The sequence below is a fragment of the Symphodus melops genome (genome assembly GCF_947650265.1).
Source record: "Symphodus melops genome assembly, chromosome: 12".
NCBI classification, from domain to species: Eukaryota; Metazoa; Chordata; class Actinopteri; order Labriformes; family Labridae; genus Symphodus; species Symphodus melops.
The window spans coordinates 19,426,465-19,450,880 of NC_136702.1; the positions used below are offsets into that span (position 1 = coordinate 19,426,465).

General features: G+C 42.4%; 1 protein-coding gene across 2 annotated transcripts in view; it reads right to left on the reverse strand.

Moving 5' to 3' along the window:
• The window catches only part of ptpn4a (protein tyrosine phosphatase non-receptor type 4a), a 73,044-nt gene that overhangs the window by 47,637 nt on the left and 991 nt on the right, over positions 1-24,416 (reverse strand). The gene's annotated exons all lie outside the window — the stretch shown is intronic.

Sequence of the window (24,416 nt, forward strand, 5' to 3'; positions counted from 1 at the left end):
CTAACTAGCCAGAACAACCTGCTCTCCTGTACCTGTAAAATTTAGAACGCAGTGTAAGTCAGACAGCCAACTTAACCCCAGAGAAACTCTTCTTCTGTGGTGTTCTGCACGATCACGCCGATGTGCTCAGAGCTTGTGCAGTCGCAGCAGAGTTTCCAGTGGGTTTCCGACTTTGTTGGGGAACATATGCTACTGCAGTGGGGTTTGTGCCCTTCCTGTCCCCCTCCGCCCCCCTTTTCTTTTTTTTTGGTTTGTTTTATTCTTCAGTGATCTGTCTTGACAGGGGACATAATAACCCCCACAAGGGTCACGGCCTCGTCATCAGAAGCTGCAGTATTTGTGATGATGGCTTCGTGTGAGCTCATGTGTGTGTGTATGCGCGTGTGTGTGTGTGTGTGTGTGCGTGCATAGCAGAGTATATATGGAGGGCTCGCTGCGTCTCTGAGCTGCTTGTCACTATACATCAACACAAACCCCCATGACCACTGGCAGATGGTGTGTGCACACCGAGTATGTTCACACATACACAAACATATCTGCGCTTGATGCCTCGCAAACGGCAGCGTAAAAAAAACGCTCCTCACATCCCGACCATCGAGATTTACACATCAGCACGGCACGAATATGAGCAGAGAGTGATGTGTGTTATTTGATAACAAAATGTGAAGGTGGACATCTTCAGTGTAGAAAATATAGAAACTAATTAATATATTAGAAACTACTGATAGCTAATGCAGCTAATGAGGACTGATAACCAAATACAAGCAAGTTTGGTGATAACAGCTTGGGTCTGGTCATCTATTGTCGCAGTGCTTGCATGTTATTCAGGTCACTCCCTCTAAAGCAGAAGAAACTGTTTCAGTGTTGTGAAATGGTGTGCGTGTCCAATAGAGAGACAAAGACTTCAAATATGTGCCAGCATCGTTTTTTAGTCTGCAGCTGCACTTTTGAAACTCCACGTTCGCTGCCAAAGTCAAAGACGACGAAGAAACAACAGAAAGTATTTGCAGGCAACTGGAAAATAAAGTTGTTGTTTTTTTTCTTAATAAAGCAGCTTCAACCATATTTACAACATGCAGAACTTCTATTGTAGTCCATGAACTTAATAATAGATTTTATGACTGGAAGTACTTATTCACTTACAGAATAGTTGACTGACTGATAAGTTTGTGCTCCGTGCACAGATAATGTGACCACGCTCTTTTAATGCTGTTGGATGGTGCAGACTTTCTGATTTTCCAACTTCTGGACCTCTGTGACTTCAAAGCTGGTTACAGATTTTGATACGACGATACACGGAAAGAAAAGGATGGATGGATGGATGGATGGAAAAAACGCAGATCAAAACTGGATCATACTTTAAGACCATCATAAGCTTGTTTCCTGTGCCGGCTACTTCACTCTGACCAACATACACAGCCGGCAAACGGCGAACAAGCCTCACTGCTGTCCGTTTAAAAACAGGCTCGGCTCAAACTTGGGGAAAAAAAAAAAACATTGCTTGAATGCATCAGCACACATTACTGTAGATATCCTAGAATAGTTTTTTTTTTTAAACAGCTTACTCCCCTTATCTTTGAAAATGTGTCTCAACAAAGGCTGTGTTCCTGAACGACACGTAGAAAAATCCAAAATAAAATCCCTGCTCTCTGCTTTGAACTTATTCATAAACTTTCATCTCTGTGATACGCTGCTCACCAGCTCTTTGTCTTTTCACAGGCTCCTCCTTCTCATCCTTCTATCTCTTCTTAAAGTCTGATGAAGATGAAAAAAATGTGGTGCTCATTTACATACGGAGCAGGACGGTACCAGCCAATCAGAAGTGCATTTGGAGACTTGTGCCCACTCACATTCACATGACCATGTGTCTGAGAGATAAACTGAATGGAGGCATAAACACAGATAGAGAAGAAGAGGAGTGTTTGACTTGTTTTCTCTGGCCTGTCGATCCTTTCTTTTGTTTAAACGAAGCATTGTTGTGACACCACGCTCCTTTTGTTACTACACTGATCACAAGGGGAGATTCATTTGAACGTCTGATCCAGTTCAGCAGACGACACCGCCTCACATTTCGAGTGACAATGTCCTCTGAGTTGGGGAAAATTGGGTGGAGCACAGCGGGGGGCTGCGGTCGGTAGGATGTGGGCATTTGAACACGCTGAGAGGAGCTACGTGAGCTGCAGAGCAGGAAGTGGAGGTGGCTGAACGCTAGCAGGTAGTATCAAACAAAGCGTGACGCTCGCCATCCCGCAGAGATCGATTTATTCTGACTGCCAACAGAGCCGCCACACACACACACACACACACACACACACACACACACACACACACACACACACACACACACACACACACACACACACACACACACACACACACACACACACACACACACACACACACACACACACACACACACACACACACACACACACACACACACACACACACACACACACACACACACACACACACACACACACACACACACACACACACACACACACACACACACAGTAAGCTCGGGAAACAGAGTGAACGGGCCGGAGACAAACGCAGAGATGAAGCCATGCAGAAGGAAGGAAAGAAGGTCGGAGGGAGGAAGGGAGGGAGGGAAGGAGGGAGGGAGGGCCACTCTTCTATCAGCGGCTCACACTGCGGGGCTACGAGACACATAGATGATGAGGTCTGACACACAGACTCTCTCCACAGGGCTGACTCGCCTTCACCGCTCTCCTCTCCCTGTCCTAACGTTTGTCTGCCACGCAGCTGAGGACAGCTTCAAGACGGCCGAGCGAGGCGCTCCATCATCCTAACCGCTGAATCCCATTTCCCCTCACGTCACGAAAAACACCTGAACACTTAGACACAAGAAGTGTGCTTTTAAGGAGTGATGTTCAGAATGGTCCCTGTTGTTAAGCCTTTAGCTCCTGCTCGTCTTAATTCTAATATTTGGCTTCTTGTTCATTTTTACATTCTTTTTGTTGGTTTTAATCCTATCATTATTATTGGTTCTGCTCTACTGTACCATTCACAATCCTTTTCCATTGTGCCCTTTTCTATTCTACTCGCTCCTATTCTCCGTGTTCTATGATTTTCTGCTCCGCTTGTGTTCTTTTCTGTTTTTCTCTGCTGAGCTGGACAGGGCAGCCGCACTCCCCTGAGAGAAGCCTCCGGAACTCCGGAAGCACGCTACCATTATTGCTTCCTGCAGTCAGCAGAGCTTACAAACAGGCAGGAGTGTGTGTGTGTGTGTGTGTGTGTGTGTGTGTGTGTGTGTGTGTGTGTGTGTGTGTGTGTGTGTGTGTGTGTGTGTTGACCCTAAAGCTTCCCCTCAGTGGTGGGCTCCTCTGGCCCCCTCTCAGCTTATTGCAAACACAGACGGGCCAGGAGCCATCCTGTCTGTTTACACACAGATATACACATACATGAACACACCCACTTCAACATGCACACAGATACAAACAGGAAAAAAAAAAAACACACATTAACATTTTCATAGCAACTCTGAATGTGAAAACACACACACACACACACACACACACAACAAGCACACACTCTGAAGTCATCAGACGACTACGTACTGAACTGTGAATCTCCTCACATGTTTGAGTTACTTTAAAGAAGTAAAGAACAAAGTGAAGCGAGATTCAGCACCCTCTCCCAGTTCAAATAAGGGCCGCCTGCTGAACTTCATTTGCTCCATACGTTTCTATTTATAAATCCCAAATTTCTAAAAAGGAACTCCAAACACATTCAACGTATGTTTGGGTTTTTTTTCCTGTCCCTTTGTTGAAAATAAGAAGCTAGCAGTTAGCGTTCCCAGAGGAATTGTGTATCAGCGTTAACTAGGCCACAGAGAAACAGGTGGTCAATTACAGATGTGTGCTCGTAAATGTGTGTGTGTGTGTGTGTGTGTGTGTGTGTGTGTGTGTGTGTGTGTGTGTGTGTGTGTGTGTGTGTGTGTGTGTGTGAGACAGAGAGAGTTTTAATAAAACAACGACTTTAAAGCTCTCCTAGAATCTTCTTCTCTGTGTGAGTTTGACATTTACCTCGATGTATCATGCTCTGGTGGAGGCCTGAAACAGACCTGACCCTGACCTGACCTTTATGTGTTCCACTTTGTTACTTTATGGCTCTAAAAAAAAAAAAGAGACAGTCTTGGTATCAAGTGAGCGAGTACAAATTGAAAGTGACGTCGTCATCCAGGTCTTTCCTCTTCTTCTCCATACCCCCCCCCCCCCCCCCCCACACACACACACACAAAATGTTTCCCCACCCTCCAACCAGCCAGCCACTCCTATGATCCCTTTAATTCTACTTAAATTATCTAGGCCAACAACAACAGCAGACAGTGCTGTTTCATGTGTGCGTGCGTGCGTGAGAGTGTGTCTGTAATTGACAGACTCAAACAAAGCATTTCAAATATGTTTGTGTGTGTGTGTGTGTGTGTGTGTGTGTGTGTGTGTGTGTGTGTGTGTGTGTGTGTGTGTGTGTGTGTGTGTGTGTGTGTGCCAGTGAAGTTGCAGCTTAAGGAATGTGGGCAGTGAATGACCTCTGGCCTCCTTTAGGGATGGCCATATGTGGCCCTGGCTGATGGTAAAGCCATACAGTGCAGCTTGTAATCTGATTGTCAAAGTCTCCGAGGAGGAGGAGGAGAGAAGTCAAGAATATAAATGATGCCACTTTATGCTTGAAAGGGTGACTCAAATGTCTCTTCCACCAGCAGTAACATGGAAACAATGACACACATGTCACACTTCCACCACTGTGAAGCTTGTGTTCAGCCTCTATACACCTTACATACAGTGCAAACAACATAGATCCAATTGGTTAAATTATCAATCGTACTTCTTATAATGGGGAGGACGATTATTTCAGTTGCACGCCTTACGGCTCAAGTTAACCGGAGTTCAACAAATTCACCAAATAATCCTCTTCAAGTGAGCGGAAGACGAGGCCGAGCCCGCCTCCCATGATGCTCTATGTGTACAGCAGGTAGTGTAACCTCCTTTAGACTCCACTTCCTGATAATATTTGAAATCAAACTGATCATATAGTGTCAGTCAGTGCGTCCTGTTTTAATCCCTTCAGACGCCCCCGCCTCTGTTTAAGACATGAGATTCTACTGTAACTTTGTACCTTCATTTACAAACCTGTATAAACGTCTATCATTTACAGAAGCTACAAAAGAGTGCATCAACATAAAAATGCAAACTGCCAAACATTGGTCAGGAAAAACCATCTTAAGACAAGAATCTGGTGTGTTTTCAACGCAGCTCTTCAGGATCAGGTTCTCTCAGTCAAAATGTTGGACCATGTTGATGTGAAACATTTGGAAAAAGATCCAATTAAGAATGATCATAGCATTAAAAATAATCACCTAAAGACGTACAAGAACAACTTTCCTCCTGTTGTTTTTTTTTTTTTTTTGTCGGAGGTTCACACAAAGAGTCGGATGTTTTCCAACAAACCGAACACGGAGAGAAAAAGGCCATGTGGATGTGACATGACTGTTCCTTTAAAATAAATGTGAAGCACGCTTTATTTCTTTATATCACATATTCAAAGCTGTACCTTTAAAGGAAACAGCTGACAGGTAATGCCATTACAGCGAGCTCTGGCCCTGTTGCAGTATTAACTGGAGTGTCGATTAGGTCATTAGCTTCACATGGGTTTGACCAGGCGAGTGGGAAACACTGGCGTACAGATAACAGGATTCCAAGATCTGTTTGAACGGTTTGACCCAACCCTACCAGTAGGGATGTAATGACTCACTCAACTCCTGATACGATTCATAGAACTGGGTTCACGATACGATTCTCTCCTGATTTATTTTACAAAATTAGACTGAAAAAGATTCCTCTCATTTTGTCATGAAAACGCAATCTCGTAATCTCTTTACGATTCGTTTGGGCGAGCGAGGCTACAAACCGGTCTAGGTACCACATCGGCTCGGGGTCCTGCGCCTGCTTGTGACGTCACACAAAATAATTTGAGTTTATATAGTTTCCGGGTTTTCTTTGAGCTATACTATACTACAACTATAATATAATTAATTCTGCACCTAAACGGCATAAAAAACTGAATAAAAGGAAAAGGTACAAGACTGTTTACATGATTTTCGTCCGAAGTCAAGGAACTACCCATCCCACAATCCTTTGCGAATTATATCGGGGTTTTTTTCTTAGAGTAACTTTTGTTGTTAGTGTGTATACAAGTGTTGTACCATCTTGAAGTTTGTGTCCTGAAAAATTTAAACTGCATTCACAGCGGTGTGACAACTTTATTAGTGCATTTCGTGTTAGCTAACTAACTAGCGAGTCTGCTAACAAGACATAGCTGTTTGCGTCAAAGTTACCATGGTAACAGCGAGCTCAACCAATCAGAAGCACTCTGTGATCGTGGGAAGCGTAAATTTGCGTGACATCACTGGACCCCGAGCCAATCTGGTACCTACACCGGCTTATTAGTGTGGTTTTGGCTTCGCAGTTGCCATGGTAACAGCTGCTTGTTACTGCCAACTGCAGTAAAGAGGCTGATACTCACGAAATTACTGCGAAAAAAAAAACGGTGTGAACCTTGACACCTAAAAAACACTTTACATACACATTCTTTACATATCTACCTACCTGTATTCTCATCATGGATGAAAACACGCGTCATGAGATCGAACTTTAATGGAACACAAGTTGAGAGAGGCTGGACTACACTTCCCATGCAGCATGTTTGTTTCGCTCCTTTCTCCTCCTGTCGTTTACTCTCAGTATGGTCTGTGAGTCCATTATGCAAATTATAGTCATCAGTGCCAGAGAGCATCCATTTACTTCCAACACACACACACACACACACACACACACACCCAGAGCCATTCATAAAACACAACACCTGACACAGAGAATCCTCTCGAATCAAAGACTCTGATAACACTGAGAGGCTTTCTTCCACAGGAAGTGATTTCCAGTCTACATTAACAAGTCGTCTCCTCGATGTGAATCTTACAAGTCCTCTCACCTGGGCCACTCCTCCTCCTCCCTCCTCCTCCCCGTCAAGACTCTATAACTCCTTCTTTTGAAAACAGCCTCTGGCAGTGGGCACATTCCTCTCATCACTGAGACTTCCACAGAAACGCTGGAGTCAGAAAAAGCAGCCTCGGGGAACTAAAAATGCGCTTTCATGACAGAGCTTATAACATTTGAAATTAACTTGAGGGAAATTGCAGTTTTTAAGTTTTCAATTTACAGGACAAACACATTCCAATAGAAAGCATTTTAGTCAAGAGGAAAAAAGCTGACAGCTGTTTAGAAATGAGGCATTTCATCTAACTTCTGTACTCACCGCTCCTTACTTGAGCCTGTACGTTGAAGAATAACAATAAAGAAGAAAAAGACAACCATGGATTTGTTTACAGCGTCTTCAGTCTGGTTGTGACAATAACTATGACTGTGAGTGCTGTAAGTAAACCGCAGTTACCACACACACACACACACCTTCAGAGCCTGTATAGGCACATATTGATTTACCTCATCGTTCTGAATTTACATCAAGCACAAATGTTCCTGTGGCGGCTCACTAACATGGGGAGAGGAAACCCACACGTTTAAGGTGATTCAACGCCTCAAATCACGAGCTGGGGGTCCGACTGTGGCTGTGTTTACAACATCTAAGAACTGTACACACACTGTTTTATTAAAGTGTGTGTGTAGAGTCTTAGAGCTTAGTTCAATCTGTTTGTATTGCACAGCATAACCTTCCATAATACAACACATTAAGGCCCGACTGATAGTTTTGTTTTTTTAGGGGGGGGATATGGAGAGAGAAAAAAAATTCTTATGCCAATATATCTGCTGATATATTGCTGCATTCCAGTTAAACTGGGAAGTGAAAAAATTTTGTTGTCCGAGTTAAATTCAAATATGGCTGCTATGTGCATCAAACGTATGTTTATTCTCCACTTGCTCCTCTTTTTGTGTGATTAAATCAATCACGCCGACAGCATCGTGAACGTTCTATCTGCGGACACGTCGTCGTAGTCTACGTAGTGTGTTGTGATTGTCTGGTCTTAGTGAACTAAACAGAGCTACTCCTGGAGGTCACCATGTTGCTTTTTTTCAATTTGCAACTGAAACACACTTAAAATCGGGTGTGACGTCATTCCCAGCTCCAACTTCCCAGTTCGGAGGTCAATGGAACGTAGCACATTAATACATTTATGGTATCGATTCGTGGAAATATATACAATACAAAGAGTTGAAGATGGTCACTAAACTGGAAAGTAACTGTGCAAGTTCGTGCCTCACAGCTTCACACTCTGGAGAGTGATGATGCTTGCTGTAATCCATTTGAGACACTCTACAGAGAGAAACGCTTTTTGGCTGGTGAAGAAATCCAGTAATATCTGCACTAACCTGCGATACGATAAGCCCACAGATTAATCGATTGGGCTCGACAAAATATCGCAAAATCCTAAATTCCAACTTCTGCATTGCGATACTTAAACCAAATGATTTTCCACTCGGAGCCCTTTTCTGCACACATTTCTGAGACGTTCAATCATCAAATCTATGATGAACGACACAATTAGCACCATCGCAAAAAAACAGTGCTGCATGAAGACAACAAAATCCTCTCAGTAACAAACAGTGGGAAACAGATTGATCAACAAGTGTTTTCTAGAAAGGCTGGCAGCAGGGTCAGTGACAGCCATCTGTCTTTCATTCTAATTCACCGACGTCCCCAGTGTTCCTCAGAGACCAAAGCATGATGAACTCCAAGTTGTTGTTTTTTTTTAGACTGATGGATGATTTGGTGAAAACGGGTTCCGTCTGTTTTCTACATACAGGCCTTTATTTACCTGGAGAGTTCAAGGAGTGAAGCATTTCAAATTCTAATGCTGAACACACAGATTAGGAATATGAGAGGGGTGGGACAGTGTTCAGCTCATTTATATAACCAGAGGCCCACATTCACTGTACGAAAATGCACAGCAACACACAGAAAAACAGAGAGGAAAGACCGAGATGCAGGTTTTGATTTAAGCAGCACATTCCCCTGATTTTTCCCTTCCTGCTGACGCTGGCACCTTTAAAATGTTAGCAGGGGTCGTGTTCTGAGCACGCTGCATATTTCCACCCTCGTCCACCTCGGCCCTGCACATTCCTGCCCCACCGGCAGGGAGGCCAGGTGTTCGGCACCGAGCACAAACCCCCTGCTGCTAGGCTAGGTTAGCTGAACAACAACACACAAACACACAGAGCCCCATCTGCTCTCTATCTGAAGAGCTTGTGTTTCTATCACGTGTCAAAATAATTTGAATTTAACAATCATTGTCAAATAAAGATTTTTTTTTCAATAAAACAGGTTTAAAATAATACAACTAGAATATCAAGTGGATTTTTGTCTTTAAAGGAGATTGAGTTATGAAGTTATGTTGGGTTAACCAAGCAGTCTCCTCATTCAGTCAGTGAGTCAGAATGCAGCAGCACGAGCCCTCTCTCCGTGCCTTGAACGTTTGACAGGCTCTGGAAGGTATAAATACTGCAACCACGAATCACTAACAACAGCACGAGTGTGTTTAAACAGCAAACACAATCGATGAGCAGGAAGTTAATGAGCCTCTCTGTATCCGAGTGTAAACGCTCCCTTGACAAAAAACACAGACATGCAGGCTCGTATGTACCACATCATTCATTCACTTACAGAGCTTTATGTGCCTGAGCTTTTTTTTTTTTTTTTTTTTGATCTTTCAGAAATTAAAGTTATAAATGTCTACAGGATGCATCAATCTGTGTTCATTATAATGATCTCTAGTCTTCTCAGCATTGTTATTAGCAGAGAGCTCGAAGAAGCTTTCAGCAGATTTGATTTGAAATAATGATGTTTAATCATTACGAGAACAATGCAACAGAAACATAGACGTAGTCTCAGTGACATCACCCTTGGGTTTCTGAAGCCCAATCAGGGCAGTCGGCAGTCGCCATGTTGTAAATTCTTTGTCAAGATAAGCCACGCCCCCAAATCATGCAGGACTGTGTGTGTACATGAGCTACTCACTGAAGCAGGCTGCTAACAGGCTGGATGAGTGGATGAGTGTTGATTGGACTTCCGGTGCTTCTGCAGCCTTGAAGAACGTTTGTGTTATTGCACACAGTGGCTTCATTTTTATAACACACGTGTATACGGTCACAGAACACATGCACATGTGCCTGGTAGTGTTGTGTATACCTTCATTTTCAAAATCACTTTTATAAACTGGCTCATCGTTAAAGTTTTCAATCTGAGCGTTAAGTTGAAGTGGCTTCTTCCTTAAAAAAAAAGCTTTCCCAGTCACACGTACAAAATCAACACGTCAAAATAAGAATGGAATTATGCAGCTTTAATCATTTCAAGGCCTCTCATGTGGAAGCAGCTCTGGCTACAGGACCAATGCACTCATACAGGTCTGATGGGGTGTTGTGCAGTTGAAGTCATTGTGACTTTTAGTTTCTTTTAGTAAAATGCGAGGGAAGGGTTGAGCCTGTGACATAGTCATGATGACTGCATGATTTACTTCATCTCCTGCACCCTCTGGGTGACCCTCTTTTCCTATTCTTAGAGGCTGTGGCTGTTCAGGCGATGACACTCAAACACTCAGCCAATCACGACTCATCTCATCACATTTCAACCCATTCCGTGCATTAGCATTTTCACCTGAAATTACTCCAGCCTTTGTTCTAAGTAGCCTTTTATATTCCACTCCTGCTCTTTGCTGACAAACAGATTTAGACCGCGGTTGACATTTAAACAGAGAGAAAAACAGCTGGTAGTGTGTGTGTGTTTGAATATGTGTGTGTGTGTGTGTTTGAATATGTGTGTGGGAGTACAAGGAAAAGGCTTTTATCATCAGAGTAATCTTTTAGCAGCAATACAACGGTCATTTTCCAGGAATATCTCCTCCACCAACTGAACTGTGTCCACTGTTTTAGAGTAGTACGTCTCTATATTACAGAGAGAGAGAGAGAGAGAGAGAGAGAGAGCGAGAGAGAGAGAGGATGTATGGAGTCTATAAGGTCACTCACTAACACCCTGATAAGAGAGTGCTTGATTTGATTGGTATACAATATAAGAAGCAAGCAATCTCAGATGATATAGCGTGTGAATGGGTAAGTGAACTTGTGCTTTAGTTACACATACTGTAGATAGAGCACATTATTTATTACACAGCAGTCTAAGACAATAAAGAAAGCTTGTGTAAAACAACCAAGAACAAAAAAAAACAGATTTTGGTGTTGAAAATATGAATAGACTTTTATATTGTGATATTACATTTTGTCTGATGCTGAAACTATAATAATGGCCTAATATATTTGAAATGAATAATCCAAATGTCGTGCTTTGATTTCAGAGTAACAAATATGGATACGGTCTGATTTCATCAAAAATCATTTTACTCCCACAAACCCCGTGCACAGGTTCTGCTTCCATTAAACATCTGAGCAGTAACTGGATGAGTGCCTTCAGCTGAAATATTCTCTTCTGAGAAACTGTTTTTTTTTTTTTTTTTTGCATTCAGCATGTTTCTCATTCCTGTACCTGCTGTGGCCGGTTGTCTGAATCTGTGTGCACCCACTGGCTGTGTGTTTGTTCTTTACGCTGATAAAAGAGCTTCAGTTTGATCCTTTTACAAAAAAAACACACAAACCAGGCTGGCAATGAAAGTCCAACATTACACATTTTCCAAGAAAAAAAAAAAAAAAAAAAGAAGATAAAGGTAATATCAGTGAGTTGGGCTGTAGCCCCTGCTGCAACTCAGATCATCCGAAATGAAGATGAGAAGCAGAGTGAAGGCTTGAACGGCTGACTTTAATGTGCTCACGCTCCTGTAGAAGAAGAAGCATGAGAGAGGGAGAGGTGTGAGGGGATGTCTCGCTCTAACTGGTTGTTGTACGAAGAGGTGAAGATGAAGAGATGGGTGGAACACACTGTGGTCGGTAAACAGGGCCAAAACAGGAAAGCGTGGGCCAGGTCGACAATCACCTCACAGCCTGCATACTTGTACAACATTTTCCACGTTGTAGAAAATAAGCTAAGCTGCAGCAGAGGGGGGGGGGAACAAAAACATGCTTATACAGCAACTTTTTTTAGTGTGTCGTGATGTGTTTATAAACTTCTTAAAAAGGGCAAAGTTTGCGTACGACACACCGAAGAGCATGCTGACGCAGAATGGTCTCACACCTGATAGAAATCTGCCAAGTCTGAATTCTGCTCACGTCGCTCAACAAAGTGCAAACAGTGCATTTAATGCACAGATTTCACAGCATATTTCATGAACCCCCAGGGGGAAAAAAATGCTTCTGATTAACCTATTCTGCGCTACCGGCATGCAAGTGCTCTGACAAGTGCTCTGACTACCTCCTGCAAGAACAAGTGTGGTGCTTGTAGGAACTGCTAGCAAATGTATGTTGTCGCTAAATGCTAAAGTCTGTGAAACCAAAGCAAGAGGATGTACTGAAAAGAATCCACATGGACAAACGGTTGGACCGTACCAATATCAGACACCATCCTACAGAAATATTCCTTTACTGAAACATGACGTTTGTTTTCATTTCTAATCTTACTGCTAACAGACTGGTACGGTGCTTTTCAACAGATCCTTGTATCATGTCAGTATCCAGAAAGTGAAGTGTATACAAACTGTACGGCTGATTTCACATTCAACTGGTACAGTGTAGACAGTAAATACTGTGTAACAACAACATGTTTTAATATAACTCAGACCCCGCCCCCTGACTTTAGCCGTCCAGTTTGGTTCAGTTTGGTACGGTAAACTCTGATCTCGTTTTCCACCGCCAACCGTCGTCTTATTTGACAAGCCGAGCGTCAGCGCCGAAATAGTGTGACATCATAGCAGCCCAATACAGCGTAGCTCGCTATTCATTTAAGATCAAGGAAGAACGAGACGGTAAAAGGATCTCTTTAGGGCCCAATTGGTACCCTTAGCAACCCAAACAGAAGGGTACCAAAAAAGTAAGACGGTACGGATCCCGTATTTTGGTACCATTACCAACTTTTGACGGTGAAAACGCCAATAAAAGGGTAACAGACTGAGGTGACCCGGACCGCTGGGTGGAAACGGGACTTCGCGTCATGCTGAACCTTTGAGGTTTCTGATGAGGTTCATTTTTGCCTTATCATTTAAATTATAAATATTTGTACGGTTTAATGAAATAGCAGCCCTTCAGGACTAAACGGAGCATGTAAGTGACATACATGAGTGAATGGGTCAATATTAACCCTCCATGGACAAACTGTTTTTATCATCGAGTGTTTTGTCTCCTGTTTAGCAGATTGATTGTGAAATGAACCTGCGTAGAAACATAAACTTCATTCAGGTTGGAGTATGTAGGCCAGTTCATGTGCTAGCATTACTAAGCTGATTTTCACACAGCTCCGGCAACATCCTGCATGTTTCATAAACATGGCTTCAACGGTGCTTTATTTAGACCGTTATGTATTCATCTGATTTGAGAAAAAAAAAAAAGAAAAAAAAAAAAGATTAGTTCAACCTCAGAGCTCAATGAAGCTCAACTGAACCAGATATGACGATAAAATAAGACTGTTACGCAGCAGTGTGTCACAGATAGAGGGCATACAAGACACCAACACACACACACACACACACACACACACACATCGACATGAACCTGTTTAATCTTACACTGTGCATTTGTTGTACTATATTCATACCGTATAGATTTATTCATCCCTTTAAACAAATGTTAGGATTTAGGATTCTGATGTGACCTAGATTTATTTATTTTTTTAAATGACTAGATGTCACTTAATTAGTTTGGGCACTCAGTGATCTTTATCGAAATAAACTCCTTCTGTTGCATGTGACGCAACAAATGTGTAACGCTTTATAGATTTCCCCCTTGCTTCAATTGTACATTAGCGCAATAGCATCCCGCTGCACTTCTCCAGCTCGGCTTTTCTAAAATGTTTTTGGTTGCTTGTGTTGATCAGTGAGTGATTGAGCTTTTGTGACATTTGTGCTATCAAACTTTCAGACGAGGTGACACTGGTGGGCCTAGTGGTTAGGTGTCACCCTGTGGATGGAGTCCACAGCAGGTGACCTGAGTCGAGTTCAAGTCCGCAGTCCTGCAGCTCCTTTCCAGCAATTCATTCTCCCCTCTCTTCCTCACTTCCTACTCTATCCACATAGAAGCAAAAGGACCAAAAATAAATGTTTAATCCTGAGGAACAGGCCCTGCGAACTGCAAAAAAAATAAGTCAAATGATTGTAGCAGCTTAAAGTGTTAGCTTAGCCAGTGTTAATCAGTCGCTAGGTTAATGCTTGAGCAAGAGGTGCAGAAAAAAAACCTGCGGAGATGAAAAGCCCTTTGCTGCTGTGTCTTAGATCAAAGTGTCAGAGAAATGTCATGTATTGTCCTGTTGCTGGTAGCTTCCATGCTGGCAGAGAGCAGCCGTGAGTCAGCCTGAGCTCGCCCCCCTGCCTCACGCTGAAATCAGAGAAACCACAAGAATGTAACAGCTTCTGTTATTATCCCTCCCCGCTGCCTCCCTGCCTGATGCCCCAGAAAATAGGAACGAGGCTGCCTGTCCCTGTCTCTCTCTCTCTCTCACACACACACACACACGGTCTTGTTCTCATGTTCTCTCCGTTTTCTCCTTCTCATCTCTGAAACACACACACACACACACACACACATATACCAATTCTCTCAGGGTATGCTTGTCCATTTCGCTCAGCGTTCCTTCTGCTCACTCAGTTGCAGACGGTGTAAACGCTCATACGAAGAACCTGACATTGCAAAAAATCCCACACACTGCCATTTGTGTTTCCTACAGAGGATCGCTGTAAACCCAGAGGAAGCAGACTCATAGAAACATGGAGACAAGTGGCCACATTAAACTGACCATTGTCAAACTGATCGTCCAATAAATCGACTTTAGTCTTAAAGTCTCTGGCATAAAAAAAGAAAATCAAACGGTGTGTATTAAACAATCAAATCAAGAAATGGAGCCAGTCTGACAGATGACTGGAGTAGTTGTTTGAATCTTGAATACAAAATCTTTTTGAATGGAAAATATATTGTGAACCAAATCGTGACCTCAAGAATCTAAATCGAATCGTGTGACGCCCAGAGCTTCGCATCCGATCCATTTGACTGATGCATTAGTTCAATGCAACTTACAATTGGTTTGCATTTGAACTGTGTATGAACGTGAGCTCTTTGCAGAAGAATGGAGCTCTGGAAAGATGCGTGTGAAATGTTCCCTGTGGCACACCTCATTGGTTGATGTGTTCGCTGAGTCAGCAGCTTCTCTTAAAGCTGAAAAGCTCTTACTGTCCTGAGGCCTTATATTGTGCTTCTCAGGAGCCATCTTTCATCCTTTTCTACCGTGTTATTCTCAAACTGGAGACAGACAGAGACGGACACTGTTGGACAAACTACTTCCAAAAGTGATAAACCGACTCAAAATCTTTCATATTCAGCCAGTAGGACACTTTTTTTAAAAACATAAATCCTACATCTCAGCGGTCAACGTATCCGTCTATAGCTAGGAACCTTGCTCATACTACACGTATCCTGGAGTACTTTGTGTCTGTGTTTGTGCTTCATTGATCAGACCAACAGACTTTGGTCATTATAAGCAGCTATACTGCACTGTGCTGACTTTGGAGCTGAAGTTTACACAGCAGCGCCGGTTACAACACAGCCGCACTGTGGTGTTCATGTTTATAGATGCATTGAATCTCAATCCTGTTGCAAATCACAGTTTAAGATTCAAATTAGGATGATGAGGATTTTTTCTTTTTATTGAAATTGTTGTTTATAGAAATGGTTTCCACAGCTTTGTTGGTGTCAACACAAACATATTGTTCAACCGGCCTGCATTTATTGCACATCAGTGAGTATGTGACAAATAAAAAATGTTGTAATCCTAAATCTTGAAAATCGCACACAGATAAAATAAAACAATGATTGAACGGTGGCTCACTTTTTAATTTTGATTTACATTTAAGATCTGCAGCAATAGCTTCAGGTGTGCAGCGTCAGTTGCCGTGGCGATCTGGCTGTGTTAAATGAGAGCCACCTTTGTGACATGGAAAACTCTGGCTTTAGGCGCAGCATACCTCCATAACCCTTTAATCTGGCTTTAAAGCAACACTACTCTGATTTACTGTGACAAAGTTGGCTTAGGGGGAGGATCACCCCTATCATCAGGGTGTGACTCCAAGAGGGGGGGGGGGCTGCTCATCATTCCCCTCATGCTTTCGTCACTGTCCCCGTCTTCGTACTTTAATGTACACTATGTACCACTATGTTGACAAAACAGAGGAAATGACGAGGAGAAACACAAACAAACTGGAGTTCAAGAAACGAAGGGAAATCAGAGGCGATGGGTGCAAAACAAGCGTGCAGTGGATAAATGAGAGGCAGTAAAAACAATAAATGAAAAAAAACAACAACAAAAAAAGCAGTACTGTACAATAGTCCTGCGTTTTCGGCCTCCCTTTATGTCCTTGTTTGAGTTGGTCAGGGAATCCCTTTGCACTTCCTCCACAGGTCTCCAAGCATAACAAACAGCGGATGAAAAAGGTTTTGCCAAGTAAACTGTTGACGTTCCAGAAATAACCCCGTCGAGTGTCACACAGAATCACGTTACAGGCCGGAAAGGAAAAAAAAAAAAAAAAGAGGGCGAGAAACTGCAGGCTTCGAAAGATGTTCACCAAATTAATACCTTCAGTGTTCCAATTAAATCAAGAAACCAAAATGCAACTCATTTGAAGTCTCTTATTCTGGTCATTGGAATATGCACGGCCTATTTCTGACTGGGACACATGAATAATGTGAGGTTGGAAACTTGAGGTTCAGAAAATCTTCAATATCACCATGTTTGAGCTACACTACTGCAATTTCCTCCAGTTAAAGTCTGGAAAAAAAACTTTTTGCAAACCAGTGATTTTTTTTTTTTTTTTTTTTTTAACCTGAGATCAACACAATGATGATGAAGGGAGTGCAGCAGAAAAAAAAGGAAGGCAAACCATTTATGGCTCTTACCCACTGTTCTTAAGCAACTGTGTCCTTTGACCTACCAAAGGTATTCAAGTCTCTTTAAGCAGCTGTCTCAAAGGCAGACCTGAGGATCTGAAGCTGACACACACACACACACACACACACACACCCATTCTAAGCTCAGGTTGCACAAGCAGCAGGTTTGCAATGTGCACCTGGCAATCGGTCTACAACTCTCTGCTGAACAAATTGTAATGCATGAAAGGGTATGTGGGGTTTTTTGTGTGAATGTTCGGAGAAGCGGAGGTGTTGCTCTGTGTTTAGCCACTTTTGGTTTGGGTGCTCGGAAGGATTTTTAAAGAAGAAAAGGACAAGCTTAAGCACGCACTGGAGCATAACTCTTGAGTAAAGAGTAAGGAGGCAGCTGTACACCTGCATACCTGAGGAGCATAAAATGTGGGGGTGGGGCTGCACTGGAGAGAGAGAGAGTGTTGCAGATTCTTTTCTTTTTGAAGAAAATGCAGGGTATAATCCCGATCTTGTTGTAATACTATGATAATGTGCACATGGAGCAGTGGTGATTAGGGGGATCTGATCTCGTCAGCTCAATGGCCCCTTTTTGACACAGGTGTAAAGGCAGCATGACATGTTCTTGTTTAAAACAGTCACATAAGCTTGTGGCACTAAATCCTAAAAATGATGAACTTTTGTTTCAACATCTTTCTTCTTCTTCCTAAAAAGGATTCTTGTTATTTCGTTGACGGACGTTGCTAGGGGTCTAATTTAAACAGAAATTTAAATCCAGTCTACAGGTGTAAAAACAACCCGAATTTATCACAATTTTTTTTTAAGTTGCGAGTAAACAACGTCAATTTGGTTTGCAGAGCGTGGCTAACGTTAGCGATGCTAGCACGGTCTGCCTTCAGTCCTCCCTGCAGGTTAACATCCACATGGCTGTGCTGAATGTGGTTACACATTGCTATGATAAAAGAGCTCGTTTTAAATTTGACACAGCCTACATACATTTTAATCTCAATTTTCCACTGCTAAACGGTGCTCTTAATAGGGGAAGTAGGCCCTTTAAACTGAAGCTAAAGCTAGTCTATGGCTACATGGAGCAGGGTTACAGTGTGAGCAGCATGGAGGGTCAACAGAAAAATGGATAAATATTCAATCAAGTTAAAAGTAATTGTGTTGCTGACAAGCGAGGGTGACGACGTGTAACCTTTTCAACTGAATGCGCACCTAACTTCAAGAAACTGGTTTATTGTTATACATGGGGGGACTATAACTGGGAGAAAGGGTATAGCTGATTTCAGATATCCATAACTGCTTAACAAATTCACACTTTTTAGTGAATTTTCCTGTTTTTAATGCAATCACTTTCATGCCAAAATCCGTGTCCTGCTCAGTTTCAGGTTTGAAAAAACGGAGAAAAACAAAGTATAACTGAAAAACACTGTCGTCATCGAGATGAATCAGTTTTACTGCTGCTCATTTTAAAACCTCCACAGGCTTATAGACCTTGTTGTTGCAGAGATGTGTGGATCCCGTTCAATGAAGTGCCATTGAATTACCAAGTTGTACTTTAGTGAAACCCGACACGTTAATCAGACACTCGAAAACAAAACAAAAAAATGTGTACCAAATAATAGTTCTGCATTGGTCAGGGTGGAACGAGCTAAAAGAAAGATTTCAGAGGTAGTCCGTTATTTAAAATAGTTTATGTTCTATTTTATACTTACTCAGCCACCTTTTCTCCATTCCTCTGTTTACCCAGACATACGTATATGCAGCTGTCCATCTCATATCCAGCGATCACCAATGATCACTTTAATCCAGTAATGTCTTTATGTTGCGCTGTCTTAATCCCACCTCTGCAAGGCAAGCTAAATCCATCTCACAGCCCTCAAACTATAATCTAGCCAGCTTTATCTCCTGCCTCTGTTGGCATAATCTAGTCCTGCATTTTTTTTTTTTCCGTAACTGGGTTAGAGAACACAAGTGACTCATAATAGGGCATATACCGATGATAAATTGCAGCTGATATCTAGAGAGTCTATTTATGTTGCCAAGGCCTACAGGCTAGTGGGCTAGTGGAGTAGAGTCAATCTCTTTCATTAAATCTTTGCAGTTTGAGTCGTTTGCTGGATGTTGATCCAAGAAATAAAATGGATACAGTGTTGGGAAAAATCAAAGAAGCAATGATACTCACACACTGGGGAATGAATTGAAAGCTAGCAAGGTCTCAAAGAAGCCAAGAGTAAAATAGGATTTTGCCTGTTTTGTATGATGATGACATTGTTGAACTGAGGTCAGTTTAATGCAATTTAGCATGCAAACTCTCGCCATGCAATCTGATAGGTCATAAAAAGAAATTATTGATTTACAGCAGACAGATTAATACAATGACAGAGCTGTAGCTTGCAACAGGCACCTATTATGACTGTTGCTCAGTAATTACTAACCCCAAAATAAGAGTTGGCCATCATGTTAATGGGCCTCTGTGAGCTCTGCTTTTGCCTCTCATGTATTTTGAACATAGGGACCGTGTGGATCATGAGGGTCAGAAGTGTCCCAATAATTTACTCAGTTTGTATGCGTTTATTCACTAAAAGTAAAAAATGAAAAATAAAAATAAAAAAGCAAGGAAAAACTTGATGCTGCCTTCCACACAAATGGCTTTGATGGTCTCATCATCAATGTGAGGAATACAGGTGATTAATTCAATGCTGGTATCGGATTGGTAGTTAACCGCAGGATCAGTATCGACAGTCAAAAAGTTTCATCGACCATCTGTATTTATTTCACGCAGTATGTTTGTGTGTGTGTGTGTGTGTGTGTGTGTGTGTGTGTGTGTGTGTGTGTGTGTGTGTGTGTGGTAAGTGAGAGACATAATTAGGAGTAAAGGGTCTGTCTCGTGCTGTTTTAGCTTATCAAGCCATTATGACTGCACGCTAACTGAGAAAATTATTAACATAATATGCAGTTTTATTTGATTAGTTGTGCATGATCCAGAGAGGGCAGGGACGAGAGAGAGAGAGAGAGAGAGAGAGAGAGAGAGAGAGAGAGAGAGAGAGAGAGAGAGAGAGAGAGAGAGAGAGAGAGAGAGAGGTGACCCTGATATGACATTAATATGTCTAAAGTAGGCCTTCAACTGCTAAACTGTTTCTTTTTGTAGAGACGCTCTTTTGCTTGATTTAGTCATTTTCAGACAAATGATCCACTGTGGAGAATTCACAGTTCTACCTGCTACCTTACTGCTTAGAAAATGTTGACTTTCTGAATGAAACTGAGAATACAACCTGAAAAGCCAAAAGGGTGCCTCTACATGACACTTCGATTGTGTATTATCCATCAAAACTCACATGTCAGTGTTATTACGCCACTACTTGCTTTCCACTTTGGAAGACTAGAACTGTCCTGGCGTTATGTGGCTGTGGTATCGCGCACAGAATAAACACAGCTGTGTTTGAAGATTTTCACTGAAGAGTTGTGCCATATCCTCCCCGGCAACAGACCACTAACTAGCTGCCTTCTCTGGGAGCTATCGGGAGCTTGATATTTATGTGAATGGACTGCTTTTTGGCTGCTTCAGTTAAGGCTTGCCAGTCAGACAGGCTGAAAGAACCGTAGCTCAGGACAATAATGGTGATCTGAGGGTGCTGCCAGCATGTGCCATGTGGGGCACACTTGTTCTTCTTCCAGCCTGTTCCAGATCAGGCAAATTTGTAAATACACGCCGACTGCTTTGCATCTCATTTCAGAGCGAGTTATTGGCAGTAATTTCCCTTCATGTAATTACTGATGCAAGATGTACAACACTGAAGGAATAAACTGGCACCAGATTACCTGTAACTTGGCAACAGTTTGGCCGGTGTGCAGCCACTGTTAACTGAAATGTCTGAAGCAGCTCTGCCTATACCGTCCTTTCCAACCACAAATAGGACTGCGAGCTTTCCAAAGGGTTATAATAGAACGAGCAGACAGCTGGTCCTCTTGGTTAAACACGAACAGGCTGCTCTTTGACAGGGCTGTCACCAACAGTCAGCACGGGTCAGAGGGAGACTGGTCACACTTCACTAAAGAGGAGGATCTAATGAGGGAACTGAAAGGTAAGTACCACTCAATTTGAAAAATTCACAAGCAGAATTCAAATTACAGAGTCCTTCATTTATGTATCGGGTGGGAAAAAAGAAATATGACAGCCCTGCTTGAGCAAACAATAAGAAATATGATGGTGAAAGTCAAGACAGTTCACTAATACCAAGGTTTTTCTGGCAGTGAATTCTTGCGTATTAAAGTAGGATACGTAAATGCTGGCTCCTTTGAAGCCTGATAATGTATCTTGCCTGCAGCACCAGCGCTGTCAGTCAACACCAAGACTAGGCTGTCAGCACTACGAGCACCATGTTGAGTGGCAGGGTGTGCCTTAACCAATGTTGAGACTAACCAGATGTATTGTGTCAGGCGAAGATAGAAAGAAAAAGGCCGAGTTCAAATGTTACAGACAGGAGAAGAAGGTGAGAAAGTAAGAGACAGCAGACAGAACTCCTGATTCAAAAGAAGAAACGCTTTTAGACTGGCAAAATTAAAGGGGACATATTATACCCTTTTTTTCACTTTTTCGAACAGTCCCCCTGTGCTCGAAATTAAACATTATGTGCTGTGGTCCAAATAAAACGTGAATCAAGCACCAGAGTAGGTTTGTGACCCTGTAGAAACCAGCTCTCTCAGAACACTCTGTTTTGGTGTGTGTCTCTTTAAATGCAATGAGACCCCCCTGAGTTCTCCCGATAGACATCACTCCTCTGTAGAGACAATAAAGATGGCAGACCTGCGCAAAAGTTTTGCTCTAGACTGGAGGTGGAGTCCATGAGTGGCGCTACCAGGTGAGGGGAGGAGATTTTCTTACCAGAATCCAACTTGTGATGTCACAAACAGAGAAATTTTCTCTGTGCGGAAAGACTTAAGCAGACCACAAACAAATGGCTGGGTGGATTTATTTAAAATTTTGTGGGTTGATAGACTCAGGTTATGCAAATAAATGTTCAAAAACACTGTAAAGTGGATTTTCATAATGTGTCCCCCTTTAAGAGAGTGAGCTGCATTTGTTCTGTTGCCCTTATCTGTTCATTGTTCATAACCCTTAAAACATTGACACCTATCTGAAACATGTGGGCGCATAAAGTTGCACACATTCTGTCTTTCTAGCCTCTCCCTCAGTGTATACACATCTCAACCCTGCAAGAACAATAGTTGACCTTTGACTTCTTTGCTATGTGGGCTATTTTATGATGTTTACCCAGGAAACCGTCGTCTTCATGCATCTTCTCTACAGGCACCAGTTAAACCTGCGGAGACACATCTGCAAAAACGACGTGACAATAAAGTGGTAAAGAAGTCCAGAGTTGCCATGATGAATTTGCTGCACCTCCTAGCGCACCACATTAACACTAATGAAACAGCCTAATGCTTTCATCCATCAACCAAAAACGACTGAGGATGCAGTGCTCCCAGTAAAAGAGAATTATTTATCACTATAGTTTCTTAAGTTACCATCAAAACAAAACATTTCATATGTTGATGAAGACGGAAAAAAACAACTCGAAAACTCTGAAGTAACGATTTCATGTCAGAGGTTTCAAGCTACATGCAATGTTGACCAACAGTTTCTCAAACTGTTGTGAAACTATTACAGGCCTGCAGGCTATGCCCCGAGACTAAAAATAATTCAAAGTTACGACAACTGTCGGACTGGTTGTTAGCCAACAAAATAGCATTCTACGCTTGAATTTCAATTTTCCGCGAAACAATGTCAGGCTAAATTTGAGCAGCATGCCTTGGGATCTGATTATATCACCAGTCCTGCTGTTCCCTCTGCTACAAGGTGCACAACATCCCTGTGGCCCATGACACACCTGTGCCCCTTGTCTCCTTTCCTCACTTCTTCTCCTATCTCTCTGTCTCTCTCACAGACTTTTGCTGTACTCCATTGGGGATGGCAGGTTCAGGTGTGCTGCTCAAATGAACTGAGGACAATGCCACGGGCGATGTCATCTTCACCAGCTGAGTCCATCCTCTCTAAAAACTCAGGACTTCTTCAGGTTCAATGGAATAAGCAAGGGTTTAGTATACAACACAGCATTGTCCGTATGCTCATTTTTAATTTGCATTAAAGTCATTTTGGTTGACAGCAAATGTATGAAAAAAGACGATTTGCCTATTTAGTCATGTTCATGTGTTAACAATGCAACACTGCACAGCTTCTGATAGTATTGCATGTTTCACAAATCATGGATGTCCTGTGCGGTACTGACTTTTGCTAGCAGAGCTCAAAATCTACAGCTGCGAAATCAGCTGGATCACCACTCTAGCCATTAAACAGCTTTGGATTTAATTCCAAAGACGAGTGGTTCAGCTTCAGCCTCAGAAAAAAGGATTCCCAAACATATTTAGGTCAAGTCCCCCAATCAACATAAGGTTGAATGCAAATTTGGAACCCATCTGTTTTGTTCTGTCATATGGATTCCTTCTTACAGAGATACTGTCAAACGTATTGCCTAAGCAATCACTACAAAGGGTTCTGCTGCACAACTCACAGATACCTTCAGCTGCTGGCTTGGAAAACTTCCTCATCACTGGATTTCATTCACAATTCCTTCCCCCTTTTGGTGGATTTCATTCAGACCTAATTGCTGTGATCCTGGAGTCATTCTGCAGCTCTCACACAAAGAGAGAAGGACGAGGATGGAGGGAAAGAGGTGAGACAAACATGACCGAGCAGGGTCCATATGATGTGAGCAGCGGCAGCAGACTGGCGAGCAGCAGGCAGCGGAGGAACCGACTGCGACCCAAAAGATGTGGCACGGATGGTAGAGGATTACGTCATCGAGAGAGAGAAAAAAAAAAAGGAGGACGCCTCATCAGAGCAGAGCCCACACATTAACATGACTTTACACCTCAGCGTTAAAAGCAGACTTGGGAACCGTGTCCTCCATTTACTTTGCAAAACATGAACATTTATTGCACCATGGGTAGCTAAATGCGAGATAGCAATAAGCAGCTTATCCACAGAGGCTCTCTCCTGTGTCATTCTACTATATGACGCCTGCACTAAAGCATTAAAGATGAATCATTCTGAAGTGAATGACAATAAAAACAAAATATTTGATATCAAAGGATGTGTGGTCACTTCATTTACACACCGACGGCAAAGACATGCATTAGTTCTATCTCATAATAACACTTGCCAAAGGGGGGGGGTAAACATAACATCAGCATATTACTGAAAAATCAACAATTAATGTGTTTCAAACCTGCTAAAGGAAAGTCCTCTTTAACGCCACATGATCCACAACATGACTAAACGCCAACTGGACTGTGTCATAA